Genomic DNA, 16518 nt, shown 5'->3' on the forward strand with positions numbered 1-16518 from the left:
CTTTATTTAACTGGGAGCGACACAGAGGATACTGCAAAATGCGGTCATCGTTAACCCTTTCTTGGTCCAGACAACTCTAGTATTCTCTTTCAGCTGACGCCTGACGATTGTATTAAGCAATGAGAGTCATAAGTCTTGAAATCCCAACGAGTCACTGCAGTATCATTCCACCCTTACCCTAAGAGAGGGAGAGAGAGAGAGAGAGAGAGAGAGAGAGAGAGAGAGAGAGAGAGAGAGAGAGAGAGAGAGAGAGAGAGAGAGAGAGAGAGATTTAATCCATCAAATTTCAATAATAATTCAGCCGAGCCCCACTGCACTGCTCTGTGGAAGCAAATCTGGTTCGTATCAATTTTCGTGCGAGCCGTGTGACTTGTGTATTATCTATCAAAGTGCAGTTTCGATACCATCCATACTCTGAATTATGTACCATTCATCTCGCCACACTGGGGTCGGAATTAAACATATGCAAATGAAAATTCTGATCGTTTAGGCCGTGGTAAAAGGAGAAAAAACAACATATTTCCTAATGCCACGTCCTGGGTGTTTTTTGAGGGTCACTTACATTATATTTAACCAGGGCCGGATTACAAGGGTGCCACTGGGAATATAGCCCTGGGTCCTCTCAAGACAGGTAGACAAGAGTTAAGAGAAGGTATGGATATAAAAGCGTTAAAGTAGTAGTAATGAAGACTATTTATTGACTCTGTCCTGGAAGACTTCAGATTCACGTCTGCAATACCATATTAATCAGTGGACGGAGGAGAGCCGTGGACACAACCGCATGGAGTTTCTGCATACCCTTCGATCCTTAGCCTTTTGTCTTACGGTATATCTTCGGTGTTCTGCTTATTAAGGGGCCTCCACAAGATGCTATGCCCACTTCCCCCACAGCTTTTACTCCGTCTCTATGTGTGGTGCTGAAAAACGAAAATGGAACAATGAAAAGGGGTGTTCAGATCACCAGCACGAACAGACTTACAGTGACCCATGCCAACTCAGTGTGACGAGGCTCTGATAAACTAATTTCACCTTGCGACTCGGTGACAGAAATGTTGAATTAATATATAGTATTATCTCATATTTTCATTCAGCTAAGAGCCTGAAATAATAAGATTACGGAACGAAAAGTAATCAGGGAACATCCAATCCATAAGCCCATGTCTCATTGGCAAAGGGATCTCGTAGTAATTCTTCACTGGCGATTTATTTCTACCTCACACGACCTGATGGTAGGTAAAAGAGGCGGGATAATAATAATGATGATGATGATGATTACACGTTATTATTGTCTTGTATTTTATGTGTATCTAAATATCGGCAGTTTGCGTCATTAAATTCTAGGAGATATAAAAATTTTGAAATATTTTACCATTTATTTCGTAGCGATATGTTCTGCATCCGGAGCTTTTATATCCTCGAAGTTTTTTATATCTTTCGTAAATCGACACAGTTTGCATCGTTATCCTTATACACGATATTAAAATGGCAAGTAAAAAAAAAAAAAAAGATAGAAAGAAAGACTGCTGAGGATGAGGTATCTCCAGGGAAGAAACAATACCGTCAACATATTTATTTGTTACGTCGAATATTTTTGACATCATTCTTTTTGGCATGAGTAATCTGCACGCGTTCCATCTGTGTGTGTGTGTGTGTGTGTGTGTGTGTGTGTGTGTGTGTGTGTGTGTTTGTATATACAGTGTGTATATATATATATATATATATATATATATATATATATATATATATATATATATATATATATATATATATATATATCCCATTGGATCCCAGGGGTGCTGGGCGAGGCATGGCACTGGGAGGGTACTCAGCGTACCGCCCTGCGCCTATCGGCTCATAGTCGCGAAGCTCATAGGTCCCTACCCGGGGGTTCCCTACTTTATAAAGACTTGAAAAATCCCAGTTCCGTCCAATATTCCGGACACTGAGCTCCAATGGGATATATATATATATATATATATATATATATATATATATATATATATATATATATATATATATATATATATATATTATATTGAGAGAGAGAGAGAGAGAGAGAGAGAGAGAGAGACCAAGTCACTAAGGATGTACACACTGGTACCGTTGTATAAAGAGAACATTGCCAGCAGAGTGTTTTGCAGTATTCGTATGTGCATTGTTGTACTGTTGTCACGGCAGAGATGGCGGGACGGAGAATTGGAATTATATGCATGTACGTATGATTTTATCCCTTTTATTACCTTACCACCTTTGTTATTATCATTTCATTTAGGTTCCACTTCTTCTGTCTGTCTGTTTCTGTCTCTGTCTGTCTGTCTCTCTCTCTCTCTCTCTCTCTCTCTCAAAATGTATTGCAGTATTCATATTCTGCTTCGTACTGTTAACAATCAAGATAAAACATAGGGAAGTCAAACGAGGGACAATAACGCACTTGTGTCCTATAAATCCCCTTCACTACAATAGAATTAGAAGTGTGTGTGTGTGTGTGTGTGTGTGTGTGTGAGCAAGCTGATGAAGTACAAATTAAGAGATGAATTCACAACAAACAGTGACATAATATAGCCTGTTAGTTGATGAGATAGTAGTTGATAAATAGCAGATAAATGCATATGAGTGTTACAGATGGGGGAGTAAAAGGTTATGAGATAAAAAATGTGATATGTGTAGGATAGTCCACATATAGCGCTCCTCTTCTACTCCATCTTGAAATCTATTTTGTGTTGCAAGGATAGCTTAGTCTCCGTTATCGGTATCTACCCTGTATCATTTATGCATTTCGTACTCCCACTGCCACGCCCATATCAGCAGAATGAGCCGTTCTCCCAACACAAAAGATACCGCCCATTATGCATCTAGTTTAGTGCTGTATACATCCCATCCCCTATACTGTATGGGAGAACAAGTTGGCAGAGAAGAATGTGGAAAATAAATGTATATTTTATTGCGTGTGCGTTTAGGGATCGTGAGCTTAATTCTGAAATCGCCAAGTGGGATGCAGACTCCAAATCTTTTCTGACCATTTTTGAAGCGCGTGATGATAATGGAAAGTAATTGGCCTTCCTATACGGTTGCTGACTGCGTTCTATAGTTAGGATGCAGGCTAACCATATCTAATAACGACATTTGGTCCATTAATGACCTTGAGTAAATGGGGGTTTGCATTCCACTTTGCGATTTAATGTTTCAGCACACGACCGAAGGCTATAAACTTGAGGAATAGGAGTAGGAGAGAAATGGATGTCTTTTTTTTAATATGTTTGTGCTGTGTATGAGAAAACTTGATGGAACAGAAAGAAAAAGCAGGATGTTTGTGCTACCATTCCAAAGAGTGTGTGAGAGAGCAAGCTACGGGGAACAGAGTAAGAGAGAAATGGATGCGTGCTGTATTTAGCAGGTGTGAGAACAAGGCAGCGAGGTAGTGAGAAGCAGAACTATGCATCTGTGTTGAACGAGAACAAGTTGGCGGAGTGGAACGTGTGCGAAACATGCATGGGTGTTATATACAGTGTGTGAGGGAACGAGTAGGAACAAGCGGCGAGGACAGGCAGAGTATGTGTCCTGGCCTCGCAACACAACAGGGTAAGCGGACCAGGTGGCACGCATGTTGAACGTATGTTATTTTTATTTGTTAGTGGAGAAATGTTTACTATAGTTCATTTATTTTGAGGCGCCCAGTGGTATGGTTGATAGAGGTCTCGGGTAGGAGGAGAATGTGTGCTAACTTGCTATATCAAATCAAAAGGGTGCTGGAGGGTTTTCTTTCATCTTAACGCTCCCAGGAACTTAGGGTAGTGTTCTGTGGCTTAGATGATCTGGTCCTCGGTAGCCTTGTCTCGGGCCACCTCCAAATTAACAGTAAAGGATTGGCTGATATCGTGCCTTACTATTACTCCTGATATGGAAGAAATGAGCCATACCCCACCTGAGTGCTGCATCGTGGCCGTTTGATATGGAGTTGACGGTGATACTAACGGCCATTTGTACTAAACAAGAATAACGACGAACTGTAGCACTAACCCTCTTACAGTAATATCAACCAATCTGTTGCAAGGAGAGGGGAGGTCATCTTCGCCGTAAAATATATATATATATATATATATATATATATATATATATATATATATATATATATATATATATATATAAGTACCTGTTCTATCCCATTGTTTCACACAGGTGTAGTTGGCTTCTGGAGGTATTTTACACTGTCTATGAAGTGTGTCTAATTATTAGAGCTCTATCCTCAAATTCATCTGAAACATGAACCCAGTGAATTGCAAGCTTAAGTTGCCTTTCTCTAGCAGTCCACCAACCTCCTTTCGCGGGTAGAGAGGGAGTTGAGGAATGTCTGTATAATGGGGCAGATGAGTCACTCTATTATATAAGTGCCAGCATGTGTCGGCGTCCCTCTCCGTCACCAAAAAGCTCTAGCCAAATGTGTGTCAGGCTTATTGACTGCAAATATGCTTAAAATCAAGCTAGAGGTGATCTAAAATTGAGCTGGTATAACTCAATGACTTATAAGCGGGTATCTAAAAGAAGCCAGAAAATTAATTCAGTGTTCTGCACACTTAATGCAACACTTATCGCAAATTAAACAATAACATTTAACAAACTCATCAGTCGTAAGAGCAGAAGGAGCACATCCACCCACTCACCCAGCCTGCCGCACTGCACACGACACACGCAATCCCTCGCCAGAAATCAATATGACAGGCCTATATTGGAGCATTTAACAGAGGAGATCCGTCGCCAGGGACCATGATAAAACGACGGCGAGTGTGTTTAGGCTGTTTCCTTAGTGCTTAGCTCCTTCAGTACTAGAAGTCTCTTATATCCCGAATGAAAGCGTATGGTGGCTGAAAGTAAAATTTAAATAGTTCTAGAGAGGGAGGCCTCCACGTGGTGGCACCGATATGACCGAGCTGCTCAACTGCCTGGTTACACAAACATCCCTCAACCCTTCTCCCTATCGCCCAAAGGAGGAAGGTGGACTACAAGGTTTAAGTATCAGATGAACATAGGGCCCCAATAACAACAAAAGTATAAGAGATATAATATTCGTGAAGATTTAACAAAGTCTGCCTCTAAGTCCTTCACTATGAGAGGACGCAACTTAGCTGAATGATATCGTCTGCTAGTGGGATATAAACTGAAACACAGACCTGTCCATACGAGTTTAATTGAGACTGCATCCAATATCTTCACCCAACAGGTCTCCCTTACCTGAATGAAATAATTTTAGTGGTAGCTGGATTAAAATATAAATCCCCGTGTCATTCTTAAAGGGTTCCAGTAAGTGGATTAATCTTCTTTGAGTTACTGAAGGCCATCTTGTTCTCACTCCGTCTCTGGGCTGCCACTCTGTTATCCTCGTCGTGTGTCCATCATCTTGTCTACAAAGGACTCGACCTACTCACATCTATTTTCTTTTAAAGGTACTAATTATGTCCTCTGTTGTCGTTGCTCTCTTATCCAGGAGGCTCTCTTTCTTGCTCTCTTATCCAGGAAACTCTCTTTCTTGCACTCTTATCCAGGAAACTCTCTTTCTTGCTCTCTTATCCAGGATGCTCTCGCTTTTTATTCTCTCTAAGTGACACCTAACTTAATCATTAACCTTGCAATATTCTGCTCTATATTCCAGACAGGGAAAAAAAGAAACAAGTGAAAAACATAGGTAAAAAGAGATGAGACAAAAAAGGAAAAAAAGACAGAACAAAAAGCACAATGACAGTAAAGAACAAGGCTGTTAAGCATAGCTGGTACATGCAAAAGATGCGAGGAAGGGAAGCATATGTGAAAAGAGTTTAATACAAAGAAAACAATATGGAAAAGAGTATACTGAGGGAGGAAACATATTTCGGGTTAGGTAAGAAGACACTAGTGCACAGAAAACGTATGAGAACTGCAACGTACAAGCCATATGCAAGTAAGAGATAAAAAGAAAAGACGAAGAAAGACAATCGGACAGAGGCGCACACCACAAAATTATTAATAAAAAAAAAAAAAACAATAAAAATACAGAAAATAATAAGATATAATTATAGTATAAGACACGGTTTAAATGATGATGAGGCCTGCAAACATTAAATTAACTAGAACCAAGAGATGAAAGAAATGAAACAGACTGAGGCATGAGAGAAAGATGCCTAAATAACAGAGTAAAGAAAAAGATTGAGAGGAGAAGCAGGATAAGACTTGGTTGCAAAACTTACGAGGCCAGGAAAGTATATGTCAAGAAAATGTTATTATTAAAGTTATGAGAGAAGGAGGTGGAGAAGAAAGAAAAAAAAGACAACCAAGAGGAAAGAAGGTAGAGAAGGATGGATAAAAGTAGGAGGTAGAGAAAAAGGGAAGCATGGAGGCAGAAAAACGAGAAAGATATAAGGTAGAGGAGAAAGGAAAAAATTGGTGGAAAGAAAAAGGGGTAGGGAGGAAAGAACGCAAAAAGGAAAAGAAGTAGAGAAGAAAGGAGGCAGAGAGGAAGAGAGGTAAAGAGGAAAGCAGACAGTGAGGTAAAGAGGTATGGTGGAAAGACGGCAAAGAGCAAAAGACGCAGATATGAAAGTAGGCAGAAACGAAAAGAGGTAGAGAAGAAAAGAAGCAGAGAGGACAGGGGGCAAAGAGGAAGGGAGACAGAGAGAAAAGGGGGCCGAGAGGATAAGAGACAGAGAGAAAAGGAAGAAACGTGGTAGAGAGAAAATAAAGGAAAGAGGTAAACAGAAGAGGAAGAAAAGTGGTACAGAAGAAGGGAAGAAAAGTGGTTGAGCAGAAATGATTTAGTGACGAAATGATGAAGGGAGATAGAGACGAATGAAGGAGAGGAAGAAGCTGAGGGTGCACGAGGAACTGTGATAGCGAGGAGTGGAATGAGGAGGTGAAAATATTAAGAAGTGGTAGTAAGGAAACTAACATGGGCTGCAAGATCAAGTACAAACCAGAGATGAGAGTAAATGAAGACACGAAGGTAAAGAATAGACAGTAGTTAGGAAAGAAGTTAGAGAGGAGATAAAGAGAGGAAGGGAGAAAGAAAAGGAGACAGAAAGAAGGGAAAGGGGAAAAAGAGAGATAAAGGATGAAGTAATTACTGGAGGCGGAGAGGAAAGAAAGAAAGAAAGAGAGGAAGGAATCAGAGAAAACACAGGGGTGAATGGAAAGGAAAGAGGGACGGGAAAGAAAATAAGGAAATATGAGAGAAAAGAAAGAGGAAGGAAGAAAAGAATGGTACAGAGAAAGAGAGAGAGAGAGAGAGAGAGAGAGAGACAGAGACAGAGACAGAGAGAGAGAGAGAGAGACAGAGACAGACAGAGAGAGAGAGAGAGAGAGAGAGAGAGAGAGAGAGAGAGAGGGAGAGGGAGAGGGAGAGAGAGAGAGAGAGGGAGAGGAGGTAAAGATGAAAGACAACGGAAGAAAAAAGGAACACAGAGAAAAAGGGAGCGTTAAAGCATTCATGTCTACCTCTGGCTTCCACTGCCTGGCTCAAGAAAGGTAGAGAGAGCAGAAAGAAGAAAGGAAAGGAGGAAGAGAAGAAGGAAGAGGGGAATGGAAGTAGAGATGAAAGAGGATGGAAGATAAGGGAAGGTCGAGGGGAAAGACAACGGAAGGAAAAAGGAAAGTAGACGGGAAAGAAAGGAGAAAGAAAAGGAGGGAGACAGGAAAGGAAGAAGAAATGAAAATAGCTAGAGAGGAAAGAAAGGAAAAAGAAGAGGAGGTAGAGAGGAAAGACAAGGGAAGAAGAAGGAAATTAGGAGAGATGAAAGAGAAAGGAAAGCAGCTGGAGAGGAAAGACAGGGCAAGCAGGACGAAGGTAAAGAGCAAAGGCAAAGGAAGAAGGACAAAGGTAGAGAGGAAAGAAAGAAGAGAGTAAAGAAGGGAAAGAGGAAAGACAACAATAAAAAAAAAGTTCAGAGAAAAGAAGAACGTTGCAGTAATCTGGTGTATGGATTATTTTCTATTTATTCATATGTTTTTCCTTCCTCTGCCCTGTTAAAAAAAAAAAAATCCGACCCTCAACTGCCACACTCGACCCCCTCAAGGAAGAAAAGAAAAAAGGAAAAGAGGGAGAGGGGAAAGAAACAAGAAAGGAAAGGAGGTAAAAAGGAAAAGACAACTGAAGTAAACAGGAGGTAGAGAGGAACGTGAGACGCGTTACAGCATTCATTCTAACCCCTCAAGGAAGGTAGTGAGGAAAGGGAGGAAAAAAGAACAGAAGTGGAGAGGAAAGATAACGGAAGAAAAGGGAAAGCGGAGAGGAAAGAATGAAGAAAGGAAGGGAGTTAGAGAGCAAAGACAACTGAAGAAATGGGAAGGTAGAAAAGGAAAAACAACCTGAAAAAGGATGGATGAGAGGGGAAAGACAACTGAAGAAGGGAGGTAGGGAGGAAAAGACGTCTGATGAAGGGAGGTGGAAAGAAAAAGACAGCTGAAGAAGGAGGTAGAGAGGAACAGGACGCGTTATAACATTCATCCCTACGCACTCGACCTCCCTGGCCCAACCCTCCTCCTCGCTCACTTCGTTATGACTAACACAATTTTGCTCTTTCCCCGTAACTCGATATTCCCGCTTTGTCTTGGCTGTCCCGGATCCTACTGCTGGAAAAAGTACTGGTGCAACAGAGGCCTACATCCCCAGGACCGGGATACACAACAGCGCTGGCGATTACCTTCTAGTCGTAACTCAGGTTTTGATTTGAAGGAAGGACAAGCAGGCTGTCGAGTCATCTTGTCTCCTGTTCTAACCTCCTAAATAAATCTTAGTACAAGAAGAAAATTACCTCAGGTTATAAATGTTTACTGCAGGGGAGATTGAGGAAAAAAGTGCAAAACCTTATCTATTTCTGAGTGTAACATGCCTATCTATCTATCTACCTATCTATCTATCTGTAAATTACTACAGGGAATCGATAGTAAATATGTTTCGGAATCACAGCTGAGGCCTCCATGGCTGTCGCAATGCTTCAGCTCTGGCGGAAACGCCAATTCAGAGAAATAATGGTGTGTCCTCTAACACCTTAACAGGGAAGTAATCTGAGTGCGCTAGGAGGGTTTGCAACACCTATTTTAAGGAACTCATTCCATGTATCACACCTCAGGATCTTCTTTTTTTTATTACAAATGAAAACTGTGCCGATTACGGTAATTTTCACACCACCTCTCTTTAGTTACACATTCCGCATATTACACCTAAGATGCAAAACTACGTCGACATCACAATAGCATTAATATGATAAACGAATGGTAAGGTATAATATGCAAAATGAATCGCTAAGGTAGGAATGCTATGAAGCCTCTTAAGCCATCTAGTATACGAACCTAAGCTTTCACGGGGTATACCCCTCTCTGGGTTTATGGGCCTTGACCCCTCCCACCCCACGTGATGACTCGGGCGTTGCTGCGGCAAAGACGCATTGCTTCAGTAAGGTAACTGATGGAAGAGAGTTGGTGGTAGGACTTAACTCTGAGGAACGCCGGCTGGATAGCTCTAGGAAAAGATCGGTGGACGTCTACAACGGTAGCTATAGAACGACCTCAATGGAAGATAAAGGCACAAACGGAAGGACAGACACTGCTAGAATGCAATTTGGAAATTAAAATGTGTGCCAGACTTGGTCGAACGCCTTTGAGATGTCAAGTGCAATCATAAAGCTTTCGCCAATATCCCGCATGGAGAATGACCAGGAGCCTGAAAGGAAGGTGAGATCAGTAGTGTAGCGTCCCTGGCGGAACCCATACTGTTGATTGGAGAGAATGTTTTGAAGGAAAAAGTGCTGTAACATTTCTCTGTCAGATTAGATTCAAAAACTTTAGAACTATACAATATTAAAGATATCGGGTGACGGAGGGCTTGAAGCTGTCACCCTTCTTCGAGCGGGGCTGAATGAAAACAAACATTCAGCAAAAAGGGAGGGTACAAGCCGGAAAATAATGATAAAAGACGGCAGGATGTAGACACAGAAGCACAGCTTTGAGAACAACAGGAGGGACACCATCAGGCCCTTATGCCAAGTTCAAATTCAGGCCAGTAAGGACAGTAAGTAGTCAGCACCAAATAAAGAAATTTTATTGCCAGTCACGAAGAAGACAGAGGGGGGGAAGAGATGGAGGAACAGCACCGGAATCGTCCACGGTGGAACTGGAGAAGAAAATCTCGGCGATGAGCTCAGCCTTTTCAGTAGAAGAAACAGCTACAGAGCCATCAGAGCAGAAACAAGAAGAGGAGAATGAAGTAAAGTTGTTAGAAAGGCTTTCGACAAGGCGCCAGATGGAGTGAGAAGAATCTGAGTCAGTAAGTTCATAGCATTCATTACGAACGAAATTATTCTCAGCAAAGCGAAAAACAGAAGGCAAGATTTCTGGCAGAGATATAAAAGAGATGAGATTCAGGGGCGGGTTGGCGTCATACCCTTTTGTAGGCTTCCTCGTTGATAAGGACAGCATTAGAAAAAGCTGTGATGTAAGATACAATGAAAAAGTCTCTAATGATGTCTCTTACGAAATAACCTTATTGACACTGCAACGATGTCTTTGTGTACGTTAAAAAAAAAAAAATGGGAAATGAATAATCTGAGGCAACTGCACAAACTCATCAATAACGCTGGACGGTTTAGAGCATTGCTAGTTTAAAAAAAAAATATGACCTAAGAATCTGAAAACATCCCTTCTCGTGTTTATCCGTGCCAGTAACGGTTTCTGTACCACACACCAGTGCACATTAACCAGTATAACGATTTCAGAGTGAGTTTCACCAAAACTGGCCTCACAATAATTCCGAGAAGACAAGCAACGTTCTACAGATTTTCACATCCATAGCTCTCGAGTGCTTAAATACTTTTTGGTGAGTGAGTGAATACACCATCAGAACAGAAGCTGCTCTGACCAGGCAACATGCACTTCACAGGACAACTATTACGACCCGTAATTGGCCGCAATACGGAATATCCTAACCAATTTTTACGACAGAAAAGCCTGCATAGGTGAGGCTAAGTATTACAGACCAAGTTACTTGGTCATATATATATATATATATATATGCAAAATAACCACAGGAGAAATGAAAGGAGAGACAGTGAGTACTTTTGTATATTACATCTTCAGTGAGAGAGAGAGAGAGAGAGAGAGAGAGAGAGAGAGAGAGAGAGTATCAGAATCCTGATATTTGGTAGATGGTCAGAGAATATGTATTAATTCCAGCAGCAGTTGGCCACAGTCCCACCAGCATGTGCAGCAGCCACCTCCACCGCCCACCCTGACTCAAAGCCTTAACTACTACAGCCTTTACCATTCCATTTTTGTTAATCTCAGACGATTTTATTCAGCTCTGGAGAGACATTTCGAAGTGGAGGAGATAGGTATATTGCAGTCCTCGTTATTTACTTTAGTACGAGAGATATGCTGAATGAATTTTTATGGACGTAAGATATTATATAAAAAAAAAAAAAATGAAACGAAACGAAATTAAAAAAAAAGAAGTCCTGTAATTTTAGACAACGGCATTAAAGCATCTGGTGTGTCTATCAAATACATCCCATCTAACAGCATGTCTAAATTACAAACTTTATCAGTGAACCAATTAACAAACCATTACATAAAACACTTTAACTTTACATTACATAAAACACTTTAACTTTACAACTACAGCTATATTTTGAAAGGCCCAAAACTCTTGCCACCAGCTAACCTAAGAAGACAATCTGGGAGCATCACAAATTTAGGGAAAGATATGAGACAAAAATATTAGCGTCTACACACACACACACACACACACACACACACACACACACACACACACACACACACGTCGAGCAAATCATAAAACCCGCCCTCCCTTCGCAAGCGCGGGTGTAATGAATAAGGTGTCACCCGATTCTTGTCCTTAATGACTTATACCCTTTAGATATAATTATTTCCTTAAGCTTTAAACTCTGGTACAATTACTCTCTCCCAATTTAAACCTATTTCCTCCGATTTTCCTCTTTATTCTTCTTTATTCCCTGTCGATTTCACTCAAGTTTGGGGTGCCCTTTCCAACTGCAAGGGCTCGTTGTAACCTTCTCTGCACCCACGCACGCAAAGTGAGAGCCGGAGTTATGATTCGTTCGACGTGTGTGTGTGTGTGTGTGTGTGTGTGTGTGTGTGTGTGTGTGTGTGTGTGTGTGTGTGTGTGTGCGTGTGCGCGCGCGCGCCCGAAATAATTCAAACAATTTTAATCCAGCTTTAACCCAATCTGATGCAAGAGTAGGGAAAGCCATGGGTTGGACATATTCAGAATATTAAGTCAAAGGTCAAGGTCACAGGGCCAGGTCATACGTTTACCTAGCTAAGGTCAACTTACTCTTTTTATCCAAACTTGGTGGAAGTGTTGAGAGCAATGGAAGCAGGAAGTAGTTCGATTTTGTGAAGTCAGTCAAAGATTAAGATGATGGGACAAGGTAAAAATTCAACCCGTGTGACTGTGTCTGAACGAAATAAATATAGCGGTTTTGATCTGATTTAAGCCAAACTTGGTGGTAGGGTTAAAAATCAGCCACGGAACTGACCGACATTTATTTATTTTTTTTGTAAGAATAGTTTAATGGCCAGAATTATGCGGCGAGATCAAATGAAACAGTTTTTATGTTATTTAAACCAAAATTTGTGGAGAGTTCAGGTTAAGGCATGGATGGATTCGATTTTGAGACCAGTCAGGCAAAGGACAAGGCCACAGAGAAAGGTCAACTGTTATGGTTACACGACAAGGTCAACTCAAACGGTTCTTATACGATTTGGAAGAAACTTAGTGGAAGATTTAAAGGTCTGTTAAGAATGATGTATTTGATTCTGAGAGGCATCGGTTGTTGTTGAATATCACAGGGCAGTCTTAACTGTTGGCCCCTGAGATCAGCTGACGAGCGTGTGTTGCAATGTCTGAGCGCTCTATCTTGTTAACTCTTTGATTACCACATATCCTTTCGAGGTGGAATAAATGGACTTAATTGTGGACTAATTATACAACTTTGCCATGGACTGATTATACACCCTTTTTTCCATTAGTCTCACACGATAACCTACAAACTCTCGACACTCAGCTTCACCTCTGTACAACTGTTCTACTTCAAGCTGAACTTATCTCGGACTGTTCTTTGATACCGAGGCTCCAGACTTACTCAGTTGAACAATATACTCTGGCAACAGCAGAAACAGAATACTAGAGCTGTTCCCACCAAGAAAGGGGTAGTGGTGACTATTATGGTCTGTTTATTTTGCATCCGACAAGGATCCGTAATCTCTTTCAGCTTGGTTGATGGCCATTTGTAGTCAGGTTGGAGAATAAATTTGGATAGTTACCAAGGAGATTAATTGTTTCTGTTTCATAACAAAGTCTCATCGAGTTTCATGTACCTACAGCTTTGTAATCAAGTTATAGGAGTGGCCCAGTTCCGTCACATGAAAACACACCGACTCTAACAATCACAGGCTCCTATACTAAGATGAATTAAATTGTCTTCCTTTAACTGGAGCAAGATGCTAGAGTTGTCCTGGCCATGTGAGAGCTAATATAATATACAACTCAATTATATGCAACCGTTTTCCACAACCCTACTTCTGTAAACTTTAAAATGTCAAAATATGCTATGCTGACATACATAGAATTGCTCTTTCTCATTTTAGGCCTAAACCAGTTTCATGGTTTCGTTCTGTGACCCTTTCATGGTTAGGACATTTCTGGTATTCTATTACAGCTAACGCGAAACGATTAAATTCAAGTGAGTTGTTGTTGTTGAGTAACCCTGGTCTGTCTGGTTGCAAAGACCCATCAACAGCAGGCAAGTAACCGCCCCCGCAGGCAGTATGTGGTGTGAACTGATGCTTCCTAGCGGTATACAGTGCCTTGTCTCTGCGTGACGCGGGGAAGAGTGGGGAGGTTTGGTTCCCAAATGGATGCCGCATTTGAGTCTATGAACTGGAACACCATAGAAGGCTCCATATCACCTCGTTATTTGGTAATATGATTACTACCCAACGCTGTAAATGGTTTCCAGGGTTAAAGGAAACCATTAGATTTGTCACTCAGCGCAAGGCCTCCTGCAGAGAAAAGAGGAGTAATAAAAAGTGACTGAAAGGATGGGAGAAATATGAAGAGACGTGGTCAAACACAGAAAAAGATTGAAAAAGGTGAAGGGAGAAGTAGGCAGCACTACATCAAGTGAGTGGATGATTCAGCTGAATGAGTCATAGGAACGTCAGAGTAATAATGTAACCTACAACCTTTCCCAGCAACCCTTTCCCACAAGCCTGACACTAAAATTCTCAAATTCACGACAATATTCTATACTGGCCTACATATATACAATTGCTCTTTCTCATGTTAAAATAATTTCCTGGACTTGTTCCTTGCCTCCAGCCTTCAAACACTACCTGACATATTGTTCCCCCAGGCAGATTTGACTAAGCTCTCCTCTCACAATTAAATCTTATATTTTCCTGTACAGATTTCGCCTACAGTCTCGTTTGAACGTTTCTAGATACAACAGTGTTTTCTACAACCACCATTTTGATATTTCTTATTCAGTCTCCAAGTTATAAAATATTCCCACAACCACTGCAACACTGAGCAGCACTCTCTCAGTATCCTCTACAACCCGTACATCACTCAGTTGCAGTATCAAAGACAAACTGCAGATAAACAGGGCAAAGAATGCTTTTGATAGTCGCACCCACCATTGCAATACTAAAAGGAGAAAGAAATAATTATTTATCGGGGAGGCGAAGACGGGGAGGCGAAGACGGGGAGGCGAAGAGGTGAACATATGAGGTCTCATCCTGTATAAACTCTGCTCTGGGAGTAGGTTTACCACTGTACAGTATTTCATGTGCCCCCTAGGGGCAATCCCACTCGTGAGAGGTGGCCATCGGGGGTCCCACCCTACCCAAATTGTGGCCGGGGTGAATATCTACTAATATACAAAATGTTGTGTTTCTAGGTTGAAAACTATGAGTCACAGTCTATGCCAGTGCATAAAGGCTTTATCCTGGACCCAGGAGGCCGTCCCCCTCCCGTGGGGGGTTGTGAGGGGGGGGCTCTGAGGGTCTCACCCTGCCTATTATGTGGTCCTAGTAAAGTCTACCAATGTGCAAAATTTCATGTTCTTAGGAAAAAAACTATGGCATTGTTCCCTACCCACATACCACCCCCGCCAAGGTGGTCATAGGGGATCCCACCCCACTTAAAACGTGGTCCGGGTCAAAGCCTAAAAAGGTACAGAACTTCTTGTTCTCAGGTTAAAAAATATGGCGTTGCATAACAATAATATTTTACCAGAATCTCCAAAGGCCGCACCTTCTACCGTGAGGGGCGATCCACAGTGGTTCCACCTTACCCAAAAAGTGATCGGGATGAATATCTATCGACATGCAACACTTCATGTCCTTCTGTGGAAAACTTTGGCCGTGCATAACGACTTTGGGCTAGACCACAAGGTCGACCTCTGTGCCCAGGGGGTCCCACCATGCTTAGAACTTGTCGCTAGTAAAGCTCTACCATTGTGCACAAATTCGTGTTCCTAATTATGAAAAAACAAAAAAGAAAAAAAAAAGGCCATGCCCAACAGATCTGAACAGAATACCTTGGGACCCCCACTTCATGGCGGGTGTCGCTCAGCGGTCCCACCCTGCTTGAAACCTCACCTGGACGGAGGACTAACAATGTACAAATTTCATTTTCCTAACACTCTCCTCAATAAGGTCTGGACCCAATTCTTCAGGAATGTATAGTATGAGTGAGTGGCACAGTTAGGGACAAGCACTTTATATGGTCGCTCCTGTGAGTGCGGCAAAATATGTGTCTGTAACTTGTACATTACGCGGCTACAACCTGACAAAATCCAACAACAAAAATTTGCTCTTCACCTGCTTTAGTATTCAATTACGATCTTACCTATACAATATTTCTCAACTCTGTTCCTCTACATCCACAACAATTTCCAGCTACAGTCATATTAAGAGTTCCCAGAAATATTATCATTTATATTTAATAAAATTTTCATCTACAGTCTCACATGCAGTTTCCCATCACAAAATTTCCTCTACATCCCCCTAAATTCCTCAGCCGCAATATCAAAAACAATTCCCAGATATGAAGTTTCCCTACAGTCGTTACAACACGCCTACATTCTCACATGCAGTTACCAGCTACGGATTTTCCCTGCAGGCGAGTGTACAGTCTTACGGCAAACAAACAGAATGGTCCGTAAGCAGCGCTCCACTAGCAAAACGCCTGGTGGATTTTTATGTGTTGCAGGGACGGCCCAGTGCGCTGGTGAGTGCTTGGATATGGCAATGGGCGTGGGTTTTCCATATGTGATGAAGTATACCAGGGCAGGGTAGACAGTGATAACTGCTGACAGAGCTGTCCCTACAACACAGGAGAAATCACCCGGCTGAATGTAAGATGAACGATGTATATACTGTAGACTACCGAAAGCCATTATTTTCCATTTCATTTATATATGTCTTAACGCTACTTGGCGATTTTACTGAGAT

Source organism: Coenobita brevimanus, chromosome 22 (genome assembly GCF_032717465.1).
Source record: "Coenobita brevimanus isolate Jiangsu-jjx chromosome 22, ASM3271746v2, whole genome shotgun sequence".
Classification (NCBI taxonomy): Eukaryota; Metazoa; Arthropoda; class Malacostraca; order Decapoda; family Coenobitidae; genus Coenobita; species Coenobita brevimanus.